Raw genomic sequence first — 24,784 nt, 5'->3', positions numbered from 1 at the left:
TATTATTACACACATACAGCCCAACTTAGAGGAAAAGCTATTGCTAACTCCCCTGATAAAGAAGGTTTTTCTTTACCTGAATCCACTTCAGTGAAAGAACAGAATCCGAAATAGTACTTTTCATCTAAGTGGTGCTTTGTCAGAAAATATATACATAAAACCCCCATAAAAAACAGTTCACTTAGAATTAAATCAATTTGCTTTCTAGTGTACTCCTTGCCTGAGGCATTGATTTGTTTAAAAGAATGACACAGAACATGATATCCTTGCCATGGATATCAAGAGACACACAGGCTCACAAGGTCTGTGTTTTCATGATGCTCTGACTTAATTCCTTTTAAAATTTCTATTGCAGCAGGCCCCCGTCTATCCCTCTGTAATTATCTGAGGCATTTTTCAAATATATAACGCATGCATCTAAATACCAGACACCATTTTGTGTGGTTCCTCAAAACTTAAGCTTTTGGAATATAAATTGCGCTTCTAGATTTCATCAAATGAAGATAAACCAGTAACAGCTTCTCCACTCCAATTAGGATAAATGGAAGAGAAGGTTCAGTCTAAATACAGACTGAAAACCAGGATCTTTTCAGTTGTCACCATAGGTCTCACATGCAGCCTACAGTGAGTCAGAGTCTCCCAAGGGAAGAGTCATCTTCTTCACACAGGAATATTAATACTTCACACGACTGCAACAGGGACCGAGTTAGCTGATACTTCCAAAACTCTAGGAACAACTATGCTTGAGATATTTTTATTTGCTTTTGCAGATTATTTTATTCCATTGTAAGAAGCAGTTGCGTGGCAGAGAGCGGGGAGAGGAGCTGCCTGCATTTAATTGTAGTGGGTTTATTTCTGCCTCTCAGGTTATTGTTTCTACCACTGAGGAATGATCTTAAGAGACTAATAATTCCAGATTCCTCGCCTGCATGCACTGTCGGTGGAAGTGATGACCCAAGATGAAAGGCAGTGGAGAAATGTATATTTTTCAGAGATCATCCTCATAAACTTGGTAAATATGTAAAGGATCAGGAGATACTCTGAGTATTCTTTGCATTCCCCTCACTAACTACGGAAAATACTAGTGTGGGTGCAAAGACCTGAGAATACTAGTGTGGGCTGAAAGACCTGCGTGCAACTCTGCACAGTTACACTGCACCACAGAGAAGTAATAAGCAGTGATATAATACCCAGCTACCCAATAGCATCCTCGGGGGAAAGAAGTTCATAACTTCACCAGCTAATAGAGTCTTTGAAACTTCCTACTGAATCATTTCCCTCTGAAGTTTCTGCAGCTACTCTTGCTTTCACTGTGGTGAATATTTCAAAGCAGACACTATGCTTTTATTTCAATTATTCTCTTTTTTCCCCTGCTTTTCAGGGAATGACAGTTTTCTATTCAGAATGCTATATTCTACATTTTCAGATAAGCATTTAAAGCAATGTTATATGGATGCTAGTCTGTAGCAAGCTTGTTGCTTCCTCCAGCATTTGACGCTGTCCCACTTTAAGGCTCCTCCACACAACGCCGGGTTACACAGAGACTGTATTAAGTACGCACGTGCACACAGATGCTGCATGCACAGCTCGCTAACGCCTGGGCGCCTTTGAAGCAGTAAAACAATACAAGACAGAGCACACGTTTCAGATTGACAAAATTATCCACATCAGCTGGCGCAAGAAACTTGGAATTATCCCATTGATTCAAATCATATCCTTCATCACGCTAATCAAAGAGTACTTTTTGCTGGCTAGTTACTTTTAAATAAATAAGGTGCATTAAGTGGTACTTGCTGAAATGGGAATTTCACGATGAAATTAATGTCAACAGTTGTTTGAAACTTGAGGAAGACATGTGTGAAACATCTGGCTGGAGATCTAGAAGAAACATTTAACTTTGAACTCATGAATAATTCCCTGATATCAGTAAGGTCAATAGCAAGCTCAAATTAAACCCTAGGCTCAGTTCTTTAAAAAAAAAAAAAAGTTGGTGGCATTTAGGTACCAACGACTAACACCGTATGCCCGAAAATCCTCTTTCAGCTACCATCCACTGCTGAAGACACTGGTTTTGGCACTGTAGGGTTCGTGAGTCAGCGAGGGGCAGTGGTCAGAGGACTCACCCTGGAGGTCAGAGCCCTGGACCAGGTCCAGGTTGGAAGGGTATTCTGCACGACAGCACCTTCCACCCCTCAGCTCAACTGCACAGAAAATAACCGCAGACACACTGAGAATAGAGGCCCAAGAGGAAGCGTGACGCTAGACAAAAATAGCAGGCTCCCCTTACCGGGGGAATATTAGGTCCTCTTTTCTGCCCACAAACTGTATTTATGTTAAGCAGTCACTGGATACCAATCAGTGCCCTAGTCAACTACTGCGTAAAGACAGAAAAGTGGACACCCAACTTGTTTATCTTTTTTTTTTTTTAACCGTGTGACCTAAATTTTAAATGAAGAGGGAGAAGGGGGAGACTGAGCTCAGCTCTTCCACAGCCACGGCCAGGCAACCCCGTCCGGGGAAGGATTCGGGGCTGCTGAGCGCTGCGCCGCAGCACTACCTCCTCGCAGTCCCGTGCCAAGCTCCCGACGGGGGGTCGAGACGCGCTGCGGCGGCAGCGCTCCGCCGGCCCGGTGGTTGCAGGTCGCTTGGCGCTGCCCAGCTCAGCGCGCCGGCTGGCCCGCTCCCCACCGCCGCGGCGCCCGGCTGCTTGCGCCCCAGCGGCGGTGGCAGCTTCCGCCTGGGAACACCGAGCTCTTGCACGCCCAAGCCCTCTCCTGGATCTGGCACGCAGAGCAAAGCGTCTTCACCTCAGAGTGCCTGGATGGATCGTGGCCAGAACAAATTGCCTGCTGAACCAGAGCCCACTGCAATGAATGATGACAGTTTTATACACTTCAGTCAGGTCTGAACCAGACTTTTTTTTTTCTTCCGAGAAAGTTAGAATTCATGGAGTAAGTAAAACAATAATCACTGTTGGCCGTTTTCTTCATCTATAAACACTAACATCTGCTACAGCCGATAAACACAACAATCCAGAAACAGAGCCCTGTCTCCCAAAAGCCTGGAATTAATATTTCTTCCCTTGAGTAAAACAGCCTAAATGAGGTAAACCAAGTTCATGGTTAGAAGAACTAAGAGTTATCTATACTTGGCTCATGAAGTCGACCTACACAACCTACACACGGCGTTTAAGAATTTCCCTCCCAAGCCAAAGTGTAAAAGCAGAAAGATTTTGCTCTATAACCATTCTGCAAGTGAAGAATTTATGAAGTTTCTAAGAGAGAAGCAATTCAGTGTATCAGTTTAATGGAGGAAACAGAGAAAAAAAACCCCAATGACTGGTAGCCATAAAATTGTGAAGATCAAATGTCAAAGAGTAATTAAAAAGAAAGGAGGACTTCTCCAGAATTGAATGTATAATTAGGAAGGGAGCTACAGTTGAAGTGACACTTTGCTTAACAATCTCATTGTAAAAACTGACAAAAGTTGCATTCAGGGGAATTATTTTTGAATTATTTAGAATTGGTAGTTTGAAAATGAAATAGAAAATGGGTGCTTGTACTGTTAAATGCTGCTAATGTACAAGTCTTCTGAAAGAAAAAGCTCCTCAATTAAAATACATGCAATATAGTGCCATTACTTATCAGCTGAAATGTATTTTGTACTGCCGTTCTCTCAGGGAACGCAATCATTGACTGAATTGGGAAATGAACAGCCAAAGCCAGTAAGGGCTGGTGCTCTCCTCGTACAAAGCAAAATCCCAGGGCTTCACTGGACTTTGCCTAATGCTGCAAATAGCACTATATTTTTAATCCGGACCATGATGTGCTGCTTCTGCCCCACCTGTATTATCTGAAAAGAATAAACATCCTCTAGCTTGTGCAAAGTTGAAGGATTTGGTGTTATTTTTATAATATTCCTTGCAACAATATTCAGAATAGGAATCAAGTGCAACAGCAGGCCTCACGGCGCGGTAGCCGACACAGCCCAGGGACAGAAAAGCTTTTCCCCAGGCAGTTTACAATGCAACACAACTGCAAGTGAAAGTCTCCCTTTAACAAATCCGTACGGACGCAGAGGTAATGAATACTGCATCGCTTTCTTCTCTCTTTAAGGATGAAGAGAAAGGCATGCAAGGCATATTACCACTTCCATGTCTCTGGAGAAAACAAACTGTTTTAAACACTCAAAACAGCTGTCAGGAGACGCAGAAATACAGATATGGGAATGGGAGCAGCCTTTATCTTGCCTAATGCTGGATCTGTACAGTGCAGACACCCGTAAGTGAGCAAGCTGATGGAAACACTCAATGGAAAAACCAGGTGCTTCTGGGGCACATTTTGTCCGGCATGTTTTATATGCTTAATTTAGGATGAAACGCTTGTGCCCTAGAAGTGCCTACAGAAATCCACTGACTATAGAGGAAGCATGACTTATATGCAGAGATATACAGTTAGGTGAGATAGATGATCTGAGACCAAAAAAAAAAAAAAAAGGCAACAGAAAACCTCGTTCTTTCATGAGCCTCAGTCCTAGAGCAGAGGGAATATGACGGTCCAGGTCTTGTCTCTCCCGTCACCCGCAACATGTGTCTGGATCCTTAGTTTTCCTTAGAAAGATTAAAAGAAGATGGATAGACCTGGACACATGATGTAGCGAGAGACTGTCTGATGGTAGTGCCACTATTTTTTCCCCTCCCTTTGAGGAGGGAAAGGGGTACCTTGACCTATGCTTCATATTAAATCCATGTTTAACTCAGTTTATTCAATCCAAGCTCAAATTCTGTTGATGTTAAGCACTGAAGTAGAACATTTCTCATTGGGTATTTCGGATCTGGGGCTACACTATTTTGCTTAATATTGTAGGGCAAAAGGTCACATGTGACTCCATGAGTAACTGGAAAAAACCTCTCAGAGAGTCAGTGACAGTAATGTGGAGTCCAGTCACTTCAGTTCGCACCCCGAGGGGATCGTTCACTCTCACTCAAGGGAAGACTAGGTCACCTCTACTTTCCCAGCAGACTGCACACCTGAGAAATCCACAGCAGTTTCACCTCACTGTCAGATGTGGTTCTTCTCCCCCCTGGACTAAATTATAGAAGTTAGACAGTTCTGAGATAGGAATGTTAATTATTAATAGGATTTATCTGAATTGATTTTCAATTACAGAATATTATTTTCTTTTATATTCCAATAAGCCTGCAGGAATTCCATTAAATTCAAAATGATGATCATCAATTTCCATCAAGGCACATGTAAACTAAATACATTATATCTCTGTTGAAGTCAATGATTTCTATTATCCATTTCCATTCATTTCCATTCATTTGAAGTGACTCCATTTCAAATGGGCTTTAATGACTTGATGGCTTATCAGTATTCTGGGCTCTCTAATTTGACAGTGACATAACCTAGCTGCCATCCCCTGCTCCTGCACATTTACAAGTTGAGAACCTCTACTGAACTTCATGATTGACGGAAGCAGGCAGCCAACTCGTTCAGACAGTTGTCCAAAGACAACGATGACTTCTAACCCTGCATTGAATCTATTTTAGGAAACCTGACACATTAAAATCGACAGATGGGGTTTCTTGCTCCTGATTAAAAAGGAAGACAAAAAAGTCTCAACGCCCTCTTTTTCCAAAGCTGTTTTGTGTATTGACCATTTCCAGGCTTGTGCCAAACCCACTAATAACAGTTAATACTCCACTGCTCTTCAGACAATACATGCAGGGATAGTGTTTTTCCCTGAAATTTACATAATATAATATATATTTGTAATCCTGCTAAGAGCAAGTGTTTATTTACAGCACAGTGAAGCAGAGTTTGCTGACCGAGTGCCAGACAAATGATTCTTTATTTTCTAGATAACACGATGTGGAAAGTTAAAAACTGAGTCTGCCTCACCGAGGAGGCAATGTCTTCTCTGTACATAATTTTACAAAAAAGATTTTCTCTCTTTACAAAACTCCCTCACTTGTATCCTCAGAAGAATATGGGTACACACTTAATACCATTATAAGGTAAGTGTCATTTTAACTTTTAAGAATTTCTCATAATTACCCGCTAGTAAACCCATAAAACATCTCCCTTGTGAGGGATTCCTGCAATGACAGGGCTTCTGATAAATCTGAATCATGCTTCATTAATACTTCAGAAAATCACAGGCTGGATTTCCCACTCCTCATTGGTGCCAACTTCTGTCACAGTGGATATACATTCTTGCCAGTTTAAATGAAAATATTTTTGGAATAAGTAAGATAAGGGGTATATCCAGGTCTGGAAACTTGAAAGTACGTTTTTTATAACTTCACTTGAATTATATGCTTTTAAACACAGTAGATATGGACTGACTCCTAGGTCTTGCCCAGACTGGAATAAGTACGCTGAAATCCGACCCAGGATGCTCTGAATCTTAGCTTCCACATCCCAGCTCATGAAAAAAAGTGTGATTTTACACTTGGGATATTTTAGTTTTATTCCATGCTTTGATCACTTGCGAGTGAGTTGGAAGCGTGAAGACAAACAGCGTGCAGTTGACTATATTTTTCTTAAAAAACACTAGAGGTCTGCTGAACTATCAGCTATTACTTCCAGCTCCACTGACCACAGGGCTCTGCCAAGGCGCAGGCAGGACTGCCACCGACCTGCCTTCGGTGCCACGTACCTGCGCTATTGCCTTTCAGATACTGCTGATGCAGTGTGACTCATGCACCCGAACGCATCAGGTTATGTCAGCTTACATCACGTAGTGGGATATGCTGGCGTGACCTATTTACTCCTTTCTGTTCAGGTGGCTAGACAAGTTACGAGCAATAAAAAGCAGATGATTAATCACCGTCTGGACCGAGAAGTAGGTGGCCTCTTCACACAGCCCCTACACCAATAAAGCTGGACAGTAATAGCACTGATTTTTGGAGGTGTTAATTGCTCTCAGTTTGGCAGGAGCCCTGAGAAACAACTTAGGGAGACAGATTGGTAGAGAGACTGAAGAGAAGAAATTTATAGCCAGGGAGGGACAGACGAGTGCCGCCAGCACGCTACAGCTCTGTAGCAAACAGGTCACTGCTCCGCACAGCTGCCCATGGAGGGATACACTTGCATCCCCGCACTGGGTCCCCCCTGGAGACCGAAAAAATACTTTCTGAAGACCTAAAGCGGTCAAAAAATTACCAGGCCGACTTTGCAGTATAAAAGCACAAGCAAGAACAGGAGAAAGAAAATCACGCCCAGTCCCCTCGATCCCTCACAGCAGGACTCTGCTTTCCCTTGCCTCCCACCTCCTGCTGCCCCGGCGTTCCCCCGCTGCTACCTCAGACCCAGCCCAGCCTTTTCCTTTCAGCCGAATATTCCCCTACACTGTTCTCTGTTCCTCCTTACCGTTCCATCAGAGAGCAAAAACATGCATCAAGAATTTTTTTAAGTGGAAAATGTGACCTACTCAGTAGATTTTCCTATGCTTTTCACGTCACAGACATTCTATCAGTACGCTAAATACAACTCACTGCTTCTCCTACATGGGTATTTTCTTCAAGATTATAAGATGCAGAGCATTTTAAGCATGAACATTAAAATAGTAACTTATTTCTATGCTTCATGCAGTAAAATAAGCACTGGATTTAAGTAAAAAGCTTCTTACCATCATCTTGAAGGCAGGAAAGACAGAAGGAGAGTCTTTCTCTAATGCATATGCCATATATAATGCACTCAGGTGGTAGAGCAGAAACATCCAGATGGCTAATGTTTTTGGTAACATGCTTGCTTTTTTCCACTGCTGCAGATAACCATTTTCAGAATATTATTTTAATTTTAAAGGGGTCTTTCAACATAAAATTAATAGAATATATGCATCAGCATTAGTCAAAGACTAACAACAAAGCAACAAAGCAACAACAAAGCAACAAAGTCAATAGATGCAAGCCCAAATAATGTTCAAATTCTCCCAGAAACCTAGCATAAATTATCTCCAGTTTGGCTAAGGCAGGCAACTCATCAATAAACAAACAATGTTATTATTGCTGATAAAAATATGATGATACCTACAGCTCAGTGAGTCCCCACTATATTAGATACTCTGAAAAGATCAATAAAATCACATTACAGACATCAGAGGATTTACTATCTAAAAAAATCCCCGAACTGATGAAGTAAAAAGATCACTAGTATTATTATTATGTTTGCATCAGAGAAAAAAACTAAGAGACATTTTGCTAGGTACAATATTCGGAAGACTAAGATACTAGTGTCCAAAGCCTAATGCCCACTAAGACAGCCAGGGAATGCCTTGGCCGTCATTAAATTATTGGAGTTGAAATGCCTGGCTTCACCCTGAATTCAGTTATCGTTAACCATCCTTTGACGATGATTTGAAAACTGCATGCTTTTGGGGTGTAGGGGAAAGGCTCGGGCCAGCGCTGCTCCCGCTGGATACCGCAGGCTTCGCGTCGCGGCAGCGGGAGCGACAAAGGAGCTGCGCCTCACCACGCTCTATCTCGCGGGCTTGGGGGGAGCTACTGCCTAACCGCGCTGCCGCTTTCCAGAGTGATTAATTAGGCCTTCTCTTGATGGAGGCTCAGCATACAGAGCGGCCAACACGAGAGCTTATCTCCTCCGGGCTACTGCGTTTGTGCGATAACCAGCAGGTAAGCGAGACGCGCGCCAGAAGCATCGACCCGCCTTCCTGCGCCTGCCGGATGCTCGCGCTCATTTTTCCTTCGTGAGTCCTTTATCATTTTTTCTCCTCCCTGTGTAGGAGGAAGAGTTTTATAATGACTTAGAGCAGATGGATAGGATCTGTGTGTCCTACTCTGAGCTCCACTCCCCGGCATTTGTCTGTGCAGACTGGTGGAAAACAGGAAGATATAATAAGTAACAGCAAGCTTTGTGCTGACCTGGCTGTTATTCCCACGCTCTGGTTGCTGCCTCCTTCTCTTCTCTTCGCCCCGCTGTCTCCTGGCGCACAGCGGTTTCATGTGGATGTATGTAAATCTGTGACACAAATACTCTCTCTCTGTGACTTTTAATAATTACTAACAATTTCAGACAGAGGTTTACCAAACCTGGAAATCTTGCCTCACACGTCCCTAGCTTGGGCACTGCCCAGCACAGCCCCAGCAAGGGCCAGGGAGCTCGAGGGAACAGACACACTTAAACAGGCAGTGGGTGAAGAGAGGAAACGCAGAACAGGCAGGAGCCGAGAACAGGCCAAAGTGAAACTGGGAAGTCCCTTGAAGGCCAAAACGACATTTTTAGGAGAATGCAGGAAGTTAGGAAACGCTCTTGAATGGCTCTGAGCAGGGGACAGAGGGCCGGAACTCTGGGAGCGGTTTTGGGGTGTTTAGCTCTGCTTCTGTCAATCTGGTGGGTTATTCAAGAACAAAAGCTGAGGAGGCAGATCAAGAGGGAAGACTGAACGCAAACGGAGCAACCTGCTGAACACGCAGAGTCTCCCCTAAAACTGAATTCAGCTGCCCAGTGACACTGAGAGGCAGGAAAACAGGAGCGCTCCGAGGAGGCGGCCGCAGCGCCGAGGCCGCGGGGCAGCGGAAGGGCCGGGGCCGGCGCCGCCGGGGAAGGCCGCCGCGGCGGGAGGCAGCCCGCAGGGGCCCAGCGCAGCCCCGCGCAGAGCACGCACACAGCGCCATGCTGCTCAAGTCACCGGATGAAAAGCACCGGATTAAGTGTAAAAACTGAAAGGTGTAAAGGGATGTGATTAATAAAAACTTTGCAGTATTATTCTAAAAACCTATAGGCGTCGCTTCTTCAGAAGAGAGTGGGTGCTACGCAAGTTGGAAGATTCACTTACAGATTCATAATGTCCATTCAATTTTGCAGAAATTGATAGCATTTCCCTATGTATCATTACATACAATAAGTTTTTAAATCCCATTGAAAAAGATCATTTTCTGCTACAAAAGTTTAAGTCAAATCAGCCTTTAATGATTCCCTAATCTTGAGAAACTGCATCTGGTGTTTTGGATGGACGGTAATAACGTCTGAATGACATATCTGATCCACTCGGAAACCTCTGGGAATTAAGTAGGCATCAGCAGGCAGAATCCAATTGATTCCGGAGAAAGCCAGGAAAAGAGAAGTTTAAATGTGCCACATATTACTCTCTTTATCTGGTTAGCAGATTAATTTCTTCCAGCATCAATATAATCATTTATAAATAGTTGATAGCAGCCTTATCAAAAAAAAACCAAACTGCTTACTTCGTGTAGAAGACAAATAGAATGGGAGCAAAACATGGGGCACAGGGGTGAGGGGAGGAACGTGGGCACGCTGCACCGTGGGCACGCAGCGCCGTGGGCATGCCACATCACGGGCACGCTGCATCGCGGGCACGCTGCACCAGCGTTCCTGGGCACGAGGAGCGAGGGGCTGTGGCGTGGCGGGGGGCCGTCGGGTAGACAGGCAGCTCTCAGGAGGAACTGGGCTCGCTGGTACACACAACGAGCTCAGCTCATCGAGCCAGAGATATTATTCTAAAATTTTCATTCTTAACAGTGTTGCAACACAGAAAGCCTGAATCAAATATATTATTTTTCAATTGCTTTTTAGAAGAACTGAATGTATAATCTTAAAGAAACATATATGGTCCACTATCTCCGTTTTACTCATAAAATGAACATTGCCCAGCCTATTTTTACATTACAGTTTGCCTTTCTTTGTTTTGGCATAGTTATTATCTGGAAAGTTTTATTCCTTGCCAAATAAATAGCAATGAAACCCTCTTGCTTGGTTGCTTGATGTAGATTAACCCCTGGGATAAAATTACTTTTTTTTTCTTTAAAAAAAAAAGGAAAGTTATACTGAACATAACATTCTTCTGTTGAGTGACTAAGTATGACAACCTTTCACACTCCACCCCATACTGCTGGAAACACAAATATGTGGCACTTATATCATCTACGTTGACTCAAAGACATTAATCTGTAGGAAGAATAAGTTACTTTGAAGCAGCGTTAACTTGCAAGGCAATATACTGAGTACAGCTGCATTGCAATGGATGCACACAAGGCATCACGCAACTGTGTTGTATTTCACTTCTTGAAACTGCTGGCCCTGACAACACCTTTCAAGAATATCCCTCATATCTAACCCCAATTATTAACTCGTTATTTACTTTGCCCACTGCCCATAAGAAGACTCCTTCTCTTGGCAATCTGGAGCTCAGCTTGCTGGCTTCTCCTGGCAAAAGTATCTCTCCCAGAACCCAGATGTCACCTAAATACCGAGAATGACCTACTAATGGTTTTATGGAGTTAATTAACTGTTTCTTTTTAGAGATAACAGAATTTGCAATGAGGAACATTGGCATTATCTTTAGTGCTACCTCTGCAAATGGCGGATGCAGGATAATTGGGACTGCTTGGTATTGCCCATTATGCTCAAAATTAAGGGAGGAAATTTACACACAGGGATTACCAGCGGTATTTTATTACCTTCAGTCCTTATAATAGATTGCAATTCACACAATAGATGTGCAAAAATCCCGTGTCTGTTTTTAGCAAAAACAACATATTCAGCTAGAATGTCCCTATCTTTATTTTTCTATTTCTTTTCTACAGGGAACCCACATCTTTCCCAAAGCTTGTGAAAGGATTGAAATATATTCTGTATCACATCCCAAACACTGAAGGAAAGTTCATTGGGATATAAAGTGAAGCTCTATTAATTTAGGAAATTCAGAAGGTTCTGACCTGCAGGTGAGACAAAGCGCTCCTAAGGGTCCACAGCGCTCCTGCCCTAAGCTGCTCACAAGCCCGTCGAGGCCGTTTTCTTGCTGTCGTTTCACCACGTAGGCAGGAAGGGTATTTCACCTCTATTTTACTGGTGCAAATTTAGCATTAGGACTGCAGTATCTGGCAATTTTCTTAAACACCCTATTCGTAGAGTCCTGGGATCCTGTAAAAAACTGAGATTCGTTTTAAAAAACATAAGCTTTTAGATTTCACTGTTGCTAAGTGAATCCTGAAAATGGAAACCATTACCAAAAAGAAGAAAAAAAAGCATCACTCTAAGAACAAAACAACAGCAACAAGAGGTTTGGGAGGACCTCCAGGGCTCAGGCCAGCAGAGCAGGCAGGCCAGCGAACACGTTCTGCAGCGTTTCCAGGGGAGACACGTGAGCGCCCCGCGCCCTCGGCTGCACGACCCGCCAGCGCTCCCCGCCGCCTGCGCCCCGCTCCTGCCCCCTCCCCGCGGCGCGCTCTGCCACGGCCTGGGCCTGCGCGCTCCGTGGCTCCGCTCCGGGCCCGCTGCCCCACGCCAGGGCGGGCCAGGCCGAACGCGGCCTTCCCCTTCCCGCCAGCACCCGACGGAGCAGCGCCAGGACCGGGACCATGCGGGACCAGGTTAGTTTCTGCAAGCCTCAGCTCTTCTCCAAATGGCCTCCCTTGATCAGCATCTAACCACACACAAAGTGGCCCACAGATGCTGCTGTCTCAAGGAATACATCTAGGTTTATGGACTTCCTTTTCCATAAAAAGCAGCAACATGAACTTGAATGTGATTTTTCCTCCAGCAGGCTGATTTTTCACAGTTGGTCTAACACATAAGTAGAGTTTTATGTCAATATCCATTACAGCAATGGAAGCCTTGCAACATGGATGTGCATTTGCAGAAGTAGTTCATGGTGTAAGGTGGCTCCTGCGGTGTTAATGCTGCAGCTGGGCTTCCGTTACCAGTCTGACTCTGACCCTGCACCATCTTAAATCCAAGCATTGCACCGGTGCAACAACTTGCATTTTGATTTGGGAGATGGAAAGGGTATTTTAAAGACATGTAAAATAACTGGCTACGAGACTCCTCAAGCCTGACACTGCAGAGGAGCAGAGACAAGCCCTGGACTCCGCAGCGGCGCAGAGCCACGCGCGGAGGTGAGCCCTCCGCAGCCAGCGGTGATGCGCACACGCAGGCCTCATGCTTGAGCTTGATGGTCTCCCTGCTCTATTTTACCTGAGCGTCTTTTTTCCCCCACATCTAAAGTATTTTATTCTTAGGGTACTAAGTTATTGTCACTCCAATGTCATCCAACACATCTGTAGTTCGGAAAAGGCTTTTTTTTTAATTAAAGCAGATGCAGCCTTACAAACAACACGGACAATGCAAGTATCTTCTCTCCTTTCCCTCAATTAAATGTAAATATACTTCATAGATGATTTCAGCAAATATCGGCCTCATCAGAGAAACGTCTTTATGAAAGAAGCCCTTCCTCTATTTTCAGTGTCACCTTGAATCCGAGGAGCAAACGCCTCCAGTGCGATGGTGCACACCAATCCGCAAGGCAACCGTGCAGTCCAGGGTCCGACGGCCGCCGTGGCGGAAGGAGGTGCGCTCCAGGGGGACTTCTGGCCTCAGCTCTCCTCCCCTTTAGCCCACAGAAACATTCCCAGGCATTTCCGACACGTGCCCCACACGGACACTGAGACTTTCTGGCTCATGGTTTTCAGCACAAACTTGCAGCACCCAAGAGCCTGGGCTCGCAGTCGCTTGTCGCTGCCTCCAAAAATAACTCACACAATCAAGCACACAACATCTGCGTGGCCTCACACCGACCCTTCCCTTGCAACCGCGTGAGGTTCGCTATGGCGCTGCGGAAAAAAGACTTTTTTCACAGAGAGTGCTCCTTAAAGTGCAGGTTTTTTAAAATAAGCCTAAGGCCTAAATTTCTCAACATGCAGAACAGGCCCAGCATGAACTGCTCTGCACAGAATCCAGCTGTCACAAAAGAGCGTCGACAGAACAGAGCAGACGAAAGCGGGTGCGTGTAACCCGGGAGCGGGTGCCACTGCCTCCTCCCGGGATCCGCACGCGGCGAGCGGGCGAGAAAGGGAGCATGGCAGCATGTGCGGGCACACATGCCTGGGGCACGCACGCCCACGGCTTCTTCAGACTCGATTTTGTTCACAATCACAGCAGCCTGGAGAATTATTATAACCAGTTTCTGAACAGAACAGAGCCAAATACACACGACTCGCTGTACTCCTGCTTTCATTTGAAGCTCTTCTCATCTTTGTCCCTTGACATCAAAGATAGCAATGAAACTACAAAAATAGTGTTGACTCTATTTTAAATAAAGGTAAAGGGTCCCAAATTAAATATTGGTGGTCTACAATTCAATCTTTTTTTCTCTACAACTTGTAATAAACTCTTAAATTGCACTTCTGCAGTTTAGGACATCAGCAAATTCTCCAATTGCTTTACAGAACTATTTCCATGGTATGAGCAGGCTCTCACATCTACACGCACTCCAGCTGCTTAATTAAACTATTCCTTTATAAGGGAAGGTGCACAAGCGGCACAGCAACACCTCCAGCGCAGGCAGCCGCGCTGCGGAAGCGGGACAAACGTGTCTAAAAGGAGCAGAGGCGCAAGGATCAACCCTGAGCCGCGCTCGGGCGGCTGCCCCTGGCTCAGGGGCTCGTGCAGCGCGGGCGCACAGCGGGACCCCGCTCGGCACGGGCCCCGTGCTAAAAAGAGGCACATTTGAAAGTGTTGCAGATAAATTTAAGCTTCTAGAAAGTGTCATTACAAACTCAGCAAACTGTACTTCGTGCAGCTCTCTGGATAATGGCAAACGTCCACGGATGCTTTTACAAACCTGATTCTGATAGCAGATCGTTTCGAGCACAGAATCCATCTCAATCCATTTTAAAGGTTTTCAGATTATCCATTTCTTGCCTTTCTCCAGACAAATCAAATTAACAACACTGCTGGGAAACTGTTAGGAACTATTAGGAGTATATTTCCTTACTGGCAAAAACAAGTCATTTGAGCATAGCTATATTCATCCAACTTTCCAAATTAATAATTTATCACCATTTTCCCTGCTCGCGCAGTACACACGGTTAATTTTATAACACTGCTCCTGTGCCTTCTGCGCTCTCCTCCTTTTGTTCTCCTGCGACGGCTGTCATCGCGCAGGATTTCTCCAGCCTTCACCTGCGTTTCTCATGTTCTGGCTTTTTCCTCTCTTAGTTGTTTTTACCCATTATGGTGATAAGTAATAAATTAAGTCTGTGGACTATTCCAACAGCTATCATTTCCTTTGCCCGGAATCATAAACCTCATCGCAAATCTGATGCCAATCATTCCTGTTCTGTGCTTCTGACTCTGGCAGTGTGACAGCATTCAGCTGAAAGAAGCCACTACTATAACCTGCCCGATGAGGTCAAAGCCCCAGGTGCTTTGCGAATACTTGGTGAGCACGTGTTATCCACAGGACCAAGACTGGTTAATTGGGGTTTGCGAGTTTCTGGGGTTTGATCACTGTTTATTTCTCTTCTTTTGTATCTGCTCATTTTTTTTCAAACTCTTTTATGTTTTTAATCATACATCAAAGTCTCCTTTGACACCTTACTCTTGAAGGAGATGTTCCTTCTTCTGTCATGCAGAATTAACGCACTTGCGCCAACTGCCTATTGGACAAATTTCTGTATTCTCCTTTGAGCTTAGGTTACAGATAGCTACTGTTACAGATGGCCTTAATTAATAGTTACAGTTTGCTTTATAAATTTCTTTCAGGCTGTTGCACCATTCTTAAATTTGAACTCCACAATATTAGTATTACTACGTTCTTCACATGATTATGACACAGAAATTACCTGTTACATTTACGTCGCCTTTTTTCATTTTTCAACAGAAGCCTAGGGAAATCTGTACAAACACAAGTATGCCATTGCAAATCTTTCCAGAAAATTCCTTGACCAGAGCCTCATAAATCCTCATCCAGGCAGCCACCTGCAGTAGATTCACTGGGGTTTGTGCTAATTCACCAGAGTCCTGTAATCCCTTGGCATAAATATGAAGGATTTCACCCAGCCTATTAACAAGCAGAATTATAGATTGTCAGGGAGTAAATCATCCACCCTTTTCTAGTCATATCAACAATAGATTGAGAAAAATTACTCATTCATTTTTATAATCCTTTAATTCTTGCAGATGTTCCTTTGAAAATTGATTTAAACTGATGAATCACAGGGCAAGATTGGTGCAAATTTCTCAAGCTGAAGACAATTGACTTCAAGAGAGCAATCCCAGTATGCTCCCATGTACCTGGTATAACTCATCGGGTTTGAATGTTTAATGCAGTTAAAACTCTGGAGTCACCTCCTGAGGCAGTAAGAGCAAATGTTTTTTAATTAGCTGAAGCCCAGCCTGTTCTGAAACATTTTTTCTATTCCCCAGATGGAAGAGAAGGGCAAGATCAAGAGTCAGAAATTCCCCTTTTTCCAATGTTAGTGACTCATTTAGTAACCTATCCTCAACTGCCACACAGAACTAGACCACGAGAGCCCAGGCTTCATATCCCGTGCTCCCGGCAATGCTTCCTTCATGGCTACAAATCAAACATGATGCACAGGCGGCGTTTTGGAAGCGGGCAGCCAGGGCTGCGGGCGCTGCGGGCACTGCGACGCTCCCAGCCGCGCGAGCCTCCCTCCCCGCTCCGGCGTGCCGCAGCAAAGAGCCCGGCGGGGCAGCTGCCGGGCGCTCGCTCCGCTGCCGCGCGAGCTCCTGACAGAAAACACAGCCTCCATCTCAATTTCCATCTTCAATTTGGGGAGAGCATGCAGCCAGAGGCACCGACGACGCTACTGCTCCAAGGGGGAAGTGACGGGATATCCAGCAGTTACACCCGCAGTAACTGCAGCTGAGATGCGCAGAGCTCCGCTCTCGGCTTCCTGCAGCATTAACCATCTGAAAGGACTCCTCACTAGCCACACAAGAAGAGTACAGCACTTCTAACTCTTTACATGTTTTACTCTGTAAAAATAACCACACGACTGTTGAAGTTATTTTGGGTTACTGCTGGGCAGCTGCTTCAAAAAAGACAAATTTGCAAAAGGATAAACTGAACTAACGCCCTCACTTTATCGTAATTACTCCTTTCCCTGTTTTGTGACTACAGAGACTCTGAATTTCAGAAAAGATGATGGGAAGCTACTACCTAAGCATGGGAAACGCTACTCTCACAGGAACAGAAGAACGTAACAAATAATTTCATTCTCAATATAAGTCACGCACGTGAAGTTACTACCTCCACTGGTGCCAATGGACTGAGATACAGCAGGGAAGGGCAACAGGACAAACCCAAATATTTACATTTATCTACACACATTTTTTAAAAAGTGCCTGCAATCTGATTTGGCTAAGTTTCAAAATGCAGCTTGTTTATATAGACGAGGTATCCCGAGAGCATGCTTTCCATATAACGGCAAGGAGGCTCTCTGCACCCCGAGGAGAGACTGCCGGTAAGGCTGCGGGGTCTGCGTGCCTCTCTGAATCGCAGGTGGCAGAAACCCCGGAATTAACCCAAATTAAGTGTGGGTTTATATGCTGCTGGATGCAGGACACCCTTTAACTCCTGCAAGTTTTTACTGCTATTTTTGACCACTGCATACGAAAGATTCAGAGTGAAATTCGCACCTCTGAGAAAGACTGACATTGCAACTGCAGCACTCCAGCACCTGCGAGCCTTTTCTGCTGAATGCTTGCACAGTCCTGGACTCAAGGTAATTAAATAAAATCAGTGAAAGTTCTGCCCAATTTTAAGCTGAAAATAGGATGCCATTACTCTTCACATGCGGCCAGGCCGCTCTGCCGCTAGCAGCACCTGCAAGCGAGACGATTCCCTCCATTTCTGGGAACAGCATGATACCAAGTAATTATTTTGCAGTGCAATTTTAACAAACAAAATAGGAGCTTGTATCTGAGTAAACAGCAGCCTATAGTTGTAAACAATTATTTAGAAATGGAATCAGAGGCTACTTGCAGAGCAACCATTTAAACTGGCTGCAACAATGTGAGAGAGACCGTGTTGCTCCACTGGAAGTACTGTGGTCACCGGCGCAAAGCTGGCTCTGCGGGACCCGGGCAGTGCATTAGCTTGCTGCCGGAGTGCTTTGGCTGAGCGAGAAGATCAGCAGGCAGAGATCGGTGCCTTGCTTTCATGATATAAATACCACTGAATTATGTTCCAAGAAAAAGCAGCTTCCACTAAGTTTAATTCAGGGCTGGAAATCATTCCTGTTATTATTTTAAATATATGCTCACCTTGCACTTATTAATAATACACAGAAGACTTCTCTAAGAAACAAGGAGAGGGTTTTAAAAATTTATTTTACAAAAAGAATGCATGCCTCATCATCTCCACCTTCCTGCATGCTTCCGTCTAATTGAAGTGCTGGGATTTCAACCAAAAACCTTTACAGAAACAACTTCCAATATGAGAAGGAAAAAATCTCTGACCTTGTCTACATTCATGTGTTTTTAAATAATGTTTCTGAACACAAATGAGTGCTAAAATATAGGGCAACAAGTTTGAGGGTTCGGGGTTTTGACTTTTGTGATAGGAAAGCAGAATGGTTAACTGGCCATCTAGCAACATAATTTCTTGTTCCCTCAGCCCTAAATCACTTTAGGATATGGACTAAGCTCCTAACTCATGTCTGAAATTAGGAGCGTTTGTTTCTCGAAACAGAAGTTTAGGCTGTAACTCCAGTGCTACGGGCATTCGGCAGCGACGCGCACGCAGTTAGCACCTGCCACATACAGCTCTTCCCATCGCCCGACACGAGCGTGTGTAGGGATACTCCCCGAACCTCAGCACAAAACCAGCCGAGCTTAGAAAACAACCACCGGCTGCTTGAAATAAAAAAGAGAGAGAAAAAAAAAAAGAGGTTAAAAGAGTAAAAAAAAAAAAGGTTGGCAAAGATGTTCAGCCCAGACAAGATAGCCCCAGGGACTCTTCAAAAGCAAGAGGAACCAACCGTGGGGTGCAGCAGTGTACATCAGCACGAACCCCCTCGTTTTCTGCAAAGCTGCACGCGGGCACGCACCACCGCCATCCTTGCAGCTCCGCGCTCCTGCAGGCGGGCGGGCTGCCAAGCCTGCTTTATTCCTATCCTCCAGGCTATTGTGAAGGGAAGGCCGTGCGACTTTCTGCTTCTATAGAAACAGTGTTACTGCTAAATTTTAGCTTTTGTTTATTTTGCCAAGGAATGCCTTCTGGGCTGCCTAAGTGTGTGTATAATATGTATTCTGCAGTAATTGTTTCTTTTTCTGGGGGTTAAAAAACATTATTCTTGTAGATGACAATGCCTTTAGTGTAAGGATGTACCGTAGTTTCCAAACAAGAGGAGCTCTGTCAAAGGAATGAATGATCACTGTTTTCAGTGGTTCTTTTCCCTGCGATTGTTCGTAATAAGTAAAGCGTTCCTCGGGGACTGGTTTTTTTCTCCCCGCAGAGTGTGGGCTATTGTTTTGGAGTAGCAGTAATAGAGAAGATCCTCATCCATCTGAGAAGGACAACATGACATCAAGGGCCCGTTCAACAATGCAATTCAAACAAACAGATTCAAGGAGCTTGAATCTGGACCAACAGCAAGCTCAGGTGAAAGATGGTCGTTCTTCCAGGAGAACGGAGGACAGTGTTCAAACCCAGAGCAGCAGCACACGAGAGCCCAATTGCTTTGCTCACAGGTTCCTCGCTTTCCCCAGCCACATTTGTGCATGGCACAGCAAGCATAAGCTGCAGCTTCATTTTCCCAAAGAACAGAGCTGTTACTGGGATTTATTAGGTCCCAAACAGTCCCTGTATTTTAACCTCTCTATATCCTTTTTCTCATCAGCAGTGCACTGCTGAGGTGGGCAACAGGGCGTCACCCAGACGCTGCTAGGAAAATCTCATCTCTCCAGACATACTGGGTTACATTTTTAACCCCCTATGGAAACAATCTGGTCATTTCTAACAAACAAGGCAACAGCTGAATTGGCTAACAAGGGGATTTATAATTCACATTAATATTATCAAAAGTTTTATTCAAGATCTTGCTCACATATTCAAACCAGGGGCATTCAGCTCTGAATACAGCAACTGACTGTGCTCACAGTTCGTATCATCTCTTTCCAAGTGTCTTCAGCACAGACCCCTGCTATTGCACCTGCTGCAAAACGAACAGGACCAGGACCCACGCAAAGCCCCTCTGCGCAGAGCGAGTTTCGGCAGCGGGCGACAGGCTCTTCGGAGGGATGCAGCTGCTCCCAGGGCAGGCGCAAAGCATCCAGCAGCAGTGCAGCAGCTTCTGCAGGAGGGAGGCAAAGGAGGAGCTCTGCTGGACTGCTGATACTTTTATTTTGTTTATCATTTGTTCCAGGCATTTTACGAGTCTGCCAGAGTTGCCCTGTTCTCCATCCAGCCACATGCCCGGGACTCGGGCAGCCGCCCTTTTCCGCACCCCCGAACGCCTCTGCACCACCAGTGCTGATGGGGACGGGCACAGGGACAAGCACTGCCGACTCCTCCAGGTGCTGCCTGCCCTGCTTCTCCAGCACTGCAAAACTGTGCTAGCCCTAGAAGCCCACAAATTAGGTCAGGGCTCTTTCCTGAGTGTACAAAACACTTGTATCAAGCTATGCCTTCGGAAACATGGCTCAAACTCCTATTAGTTGAATATACAGCCTACAATTACTGCCAGCAGTAACTGGATTCTGCAAGAGAATCATTTTATTGTTATTTTTTTAAGCTGAAGACCAATTTATTATCAGATGGACAACAGCATAGAAGTTCCGATTAAATATGCAATAAATTTCCTTTTACGGTTTCAGCATCAACTTAGTAACAGCAGCTGCCAAAGGTCCTTACAAGTTGGGTTTCCAGGTGGAAATCCTTTACGTGTCTCAGGAAATGCCATTATGAAATCCAATATATGTGAAAGCCTGGTCTGCTCCCAGCCAAGTCAATAAAAAAAAAAATCCCACTGTCTTCAAGAGTGCATATTAAAGTCCTGCAGGCTTAGAGCTAGCAAGACGAGTCCTCCTCCATTCCTGTCTATTCCTGTTTCTCTACTCACACAGCAAGCCCTACAGTAAGACTTTCTATGTCACAACCTCAGACACATTGAAGGACGAGCCTGTTGAAGAAGGCTTGCTAAGGCACATCGTATGATATACAATTAGACATCTTTTCTTGCATAGCCCTCTTGGTGGTTGCAGGCTTCTTAAGCAAAGGTTGAGCATAAAACTGAGCATGGAGAAATGATGAGAAAAAGAAATCAGTAAGTAGCACACAAACAGTTTACAAATCAAAGTATGCACCTGAACAAATATGTCACTCTTCATTGTTCTAGCCATTCCTATCCTTTCACAGCCTGAAATCTCTTAAAAATATATTAGTATCAAAATGTTATGAGACAAAATAGGGCCCAGATAGGCTTTGGGTTAATATTACCAGTCCATGTTTCTGGAAACCCAGTCTGAATTTACCTCTTGGCTCCCTCTTTTGGAGCTGGCAGGGAGTAAGGAGCAGTGCCAAAATGGCACACTTGACTGCTTGTGGGAGGGGAGCTGACACTCATGTTCCTCAACCCTGGCTCCCCATTAGGGGACTCAATAATAGGAGAGTTTTGACATCTTCAGAAATCAGTTCTTGATAGTCTGGAAGTGCACGTATTTCATGAATATGAAGAGTTTATTGTGAGACAAAATGCTATAAAAATATACGAGACAAACCCAACTGGAACATTGCAGCGCCTGGTGCAAAAGTCACTGATAGCTTTAAAAGAAGTGGGTTTTAATGCATGTCCCAGAAAATATTCTTCCGTCCTTCTCCTCTTAACAACATGGTTCAGATAGCAATTCTTCAAATTTCACATTAGGTTTTCTAATACAATTGGATTCCCAGAAGACCTAATTCTCTGCTGCTCTTCAACTTGTATGGTCATTAAGTCCAATCATCAGGCCTGGCCTCCACCACCTTTCCATCCCAATCTGCAGACTGCAGAGCCAACTCTGCTTCAGAAATAAATTACAGCAGCCCTACCACAGATTTAGCTGAAGCGATCTGGTAATAGACTCCAGAAAGTTATCAGAGACGGAGACACCAGCTGTATTTCAGCAGAGTAGTGGCAAACCCTTTTCCAGCAGCAGACTCAAGCACCGCTCCTCCAGTGACGAGCTAGGAGGGCACAAAAGAGCACCGATACTCGACACATCCTGATTTAGGACAGCTTAACAGCTCTCGAACGCGTTGGCATAGGTAAAAGCTGCTGAGGATGCATTCATTTATGGTAATCCTGTACAAAATGCTACCACTGACTCAGATTATCCTTCCTTCCCTCAAGGCTTTGCCCAGAACCTCCCCACAAAGGAAGAGCCCTCAGTTACCCACCGAAACTGTCCTACAGATGTTCTCAGGGTATCTCCATTTCCTGAGGAAGATCTCAGAGTATAACATAGCCCGAGCAGTGTCTTTCAGCCTCTCTGCAGAGGTTTCTTTAGAAGTTTCTCTTAAGAAATTCCTTAGTCACTACAACTGGACCTCTGAACAAGTTCTTCAGAGAGATTCCCCTGTCCCCTCCCCAGCCCTTTTCAGGTTTTATCCCGGGTGAAGAGAATTGGGGCCTATCCAACTTCGTAGCTTTTGCATCAGCATGAGCAACAACACAGAGCAAGGTAACGGAGAGGCACAGAGCACCTCCGAGCTGCAGGACGTAACTCCTTCCTTAGATTTATTCAATCACTTTTACACATGTGTTTAAGCCTTCACCTGCTGCCAACAACACTTGGGAGGTACAAAGAACACGAGATGAAGGCCTGTCACAGGCAAGTAAGGTTTCTGTCATGGCCTTCATCCCTCTCATGTTTCAAACTCTAAACCAGTGGGGTTTATGGTGTTTATACTGTGGTGCCTAACAGGGTAGAGAGCTTTGAAAAGGCAGGTGCAAAAGCTGGCTCCAAAATATAAAGTATCTGACTGTCATCCGAGGTGATCAGAATAGTCCTGTGCCATGCATGGGTGTCAAACAGAAAGAAGGTTTGTCATTCTTAAATAACAAGGAATAGGAAAGACACGCAGGGTCTGACTTTCTACTGCCTTGCACTTTTTATTCTTTTATTCTTGTGCAAAGAGATGTAAAATAACACTATAAATGCTATCTCTTTGATTTAGTCATGTTTTAACGTCGGGGTAAATGCCCATTTTATAGAGCAATAAAAATCTCTTATTTGGCAGAGGTGTATACAGTAGGGGTTAATACAGAAAATTCCAGGTCCCAGGGTCTGATCTTCAGCCAGGATTAATTAGTGTGACTTCACTGATTTCAGTGCGTAAATTGACAGTCCTTAGCTCCTGGTGGTCTTGCCCCCCTTGCCTCCCTCCTCCTGATGATAACATGGCTCATTTATCATGGTCATTAATGGAAAACTTGAATGAAATGTTCCCAGGAAACTACAGTCCATAGTACAGCAAAGACGATCGGTTTAGAAGTAGCACTTTCAAGAGTCAGCACCCATGCCGGGGTTCAAAACGCTTTCTCCTCTGGAGAGGAGGGTCCTGAAGCCCCTGCTGAAAAGTGCCAACACGCAGCCAGACCATCTATTTCTGTCCAAACTCTCAGCTTCTCTATTTGCAAAAAGGATCAGAAATCTTCCGAGTGGGCCTCAAATGACTTTGCTCAGTTTCACTGACAAACTATTATTTTGCTTTTGGATGAATAACAGAAAATTGGTCTAGTTACCCCAAAGAAGCATCAAAGTTGAATCTTATATGGGAAAATTATATAATAAATATAAAGTTTATATAATAAACATTTCAACAAGCTCAGGATAATCCAAGACTGTCCTCCCCGACATTTTGCAAACAAGAGCAATTTCAAAACCAAATACAACATACAGCTGACTTAGCAAGTACTTTCATTAAAAAGTTCGAAGAAGGGGGAAGCAGAAATACTTTATGAAATCTAAAGCATGATATGCATATTAATTCTGTGTGGAAACAACAGGCACTGGAAATAAATAGAAGTGACACCTGGACTTCTGACATGCGTGAGATCAGAGCATATTACACAACAGCTACCACCAGCCTTCCCGAGGACTTGATCCTCACATCCTGCAGTCTTCATTTTCCGACTCAGTCTTTGGCTGCGGTGGACACAACTGCCTGACCGCCAGAGGAAGAATCAACACAACTGTTACTCCTTTCGATTCGTTAGTAAATCAGCTAGTCCTCCGAAATCTGCTAATAACGAACAATAACTAAATCAGTAATACGCCCTACTACTGTAAATGCTTCTAGCCAGCTTCTAGGAAAAGAAAGAAAAAAAAAGCCCAACTCTCTGCCCAGCTCTTTACTTTCTAGTCTTTGACTGCACGTAGCAACAAAAGCTCTTTCGGAGCATCCACCACAGGAGACAATCGCAGCGTACTGCCTCCACTAGCGTGAGCAAGCAATGCTGGAAGGAGAGAAGTAATTCTTCCATAGCATTATTCTAAACCAATAAAGTTCTTCCGAAAATTATTTTTCAGAAGAGGACTATCCACATTACATCTAATTTGAAATTCTACAAAAGGAGTATTTTGTGTGTTCAATGATGTAACTCTTCAGGGTAACACCAGTATTAGGGAAATAATTAGCAGATAGACACCTTATAAACGCTTATGTTTGGGTCCATTTCATTCATGTTATTAGCAACAAAAAAACTTTCTTAACTTAGGAGAGCTGTTCACAATCCTAGAAAGAAGAAGTGCTATAGTTAATCTTAGACACATGGCGTTTGCTTTTCCAGGAAATGCAGATCTATTTAACAACCAGTCATAAAATACTCAGACTGCAGTAATGATAACACAAACAGATACTTGGCCTACTGACTTCATTGCTAGAACTGACTTATTAGTAGGACACACACCAATTTTCAATAAATCTAATATTTTAAAATATTCTTTCTGCCAAAGTAGCACTTCATATTTCTGTAATTCACAAAAGTGAGCAATAAAGCATTTTT

General features: G+C 44.2%; 1 protein-coding gene across 1 annotated transcript in view; it reads right to left on the bottom strand.

The window, feature by feature from the left end:
• GRM7 (glutamate metabotropic receptor 7) overlaps positions 1–24,784 on the bottom strand; it is a 350,262-nt gene that overhangs the window by 279,558 nt on the left and 45,920 nt on the right. The window lies entirely within an intron of this gene.

Source organism: Apteryx mantelli, chromosome 12, assembly GCF_036417845.1.
Source record: "Apteryx mantelli isolate bAptMan1 chromosome 12, bAptMan1.hap1, whole genome shotgun sequence".
In the NCBI taxonomy this organism is placed as follows: Eukaryota; Metazoa; Chordata; class Aves; order Apterygiformes; family Apterygidae; genus Apteryx; species Apteryx mantelli.
The sequence above is the reverse complement of the archived record's forward strand: the minus strand, read 5'-3'. Positions and strand labels throughout refer to the sequence as shown.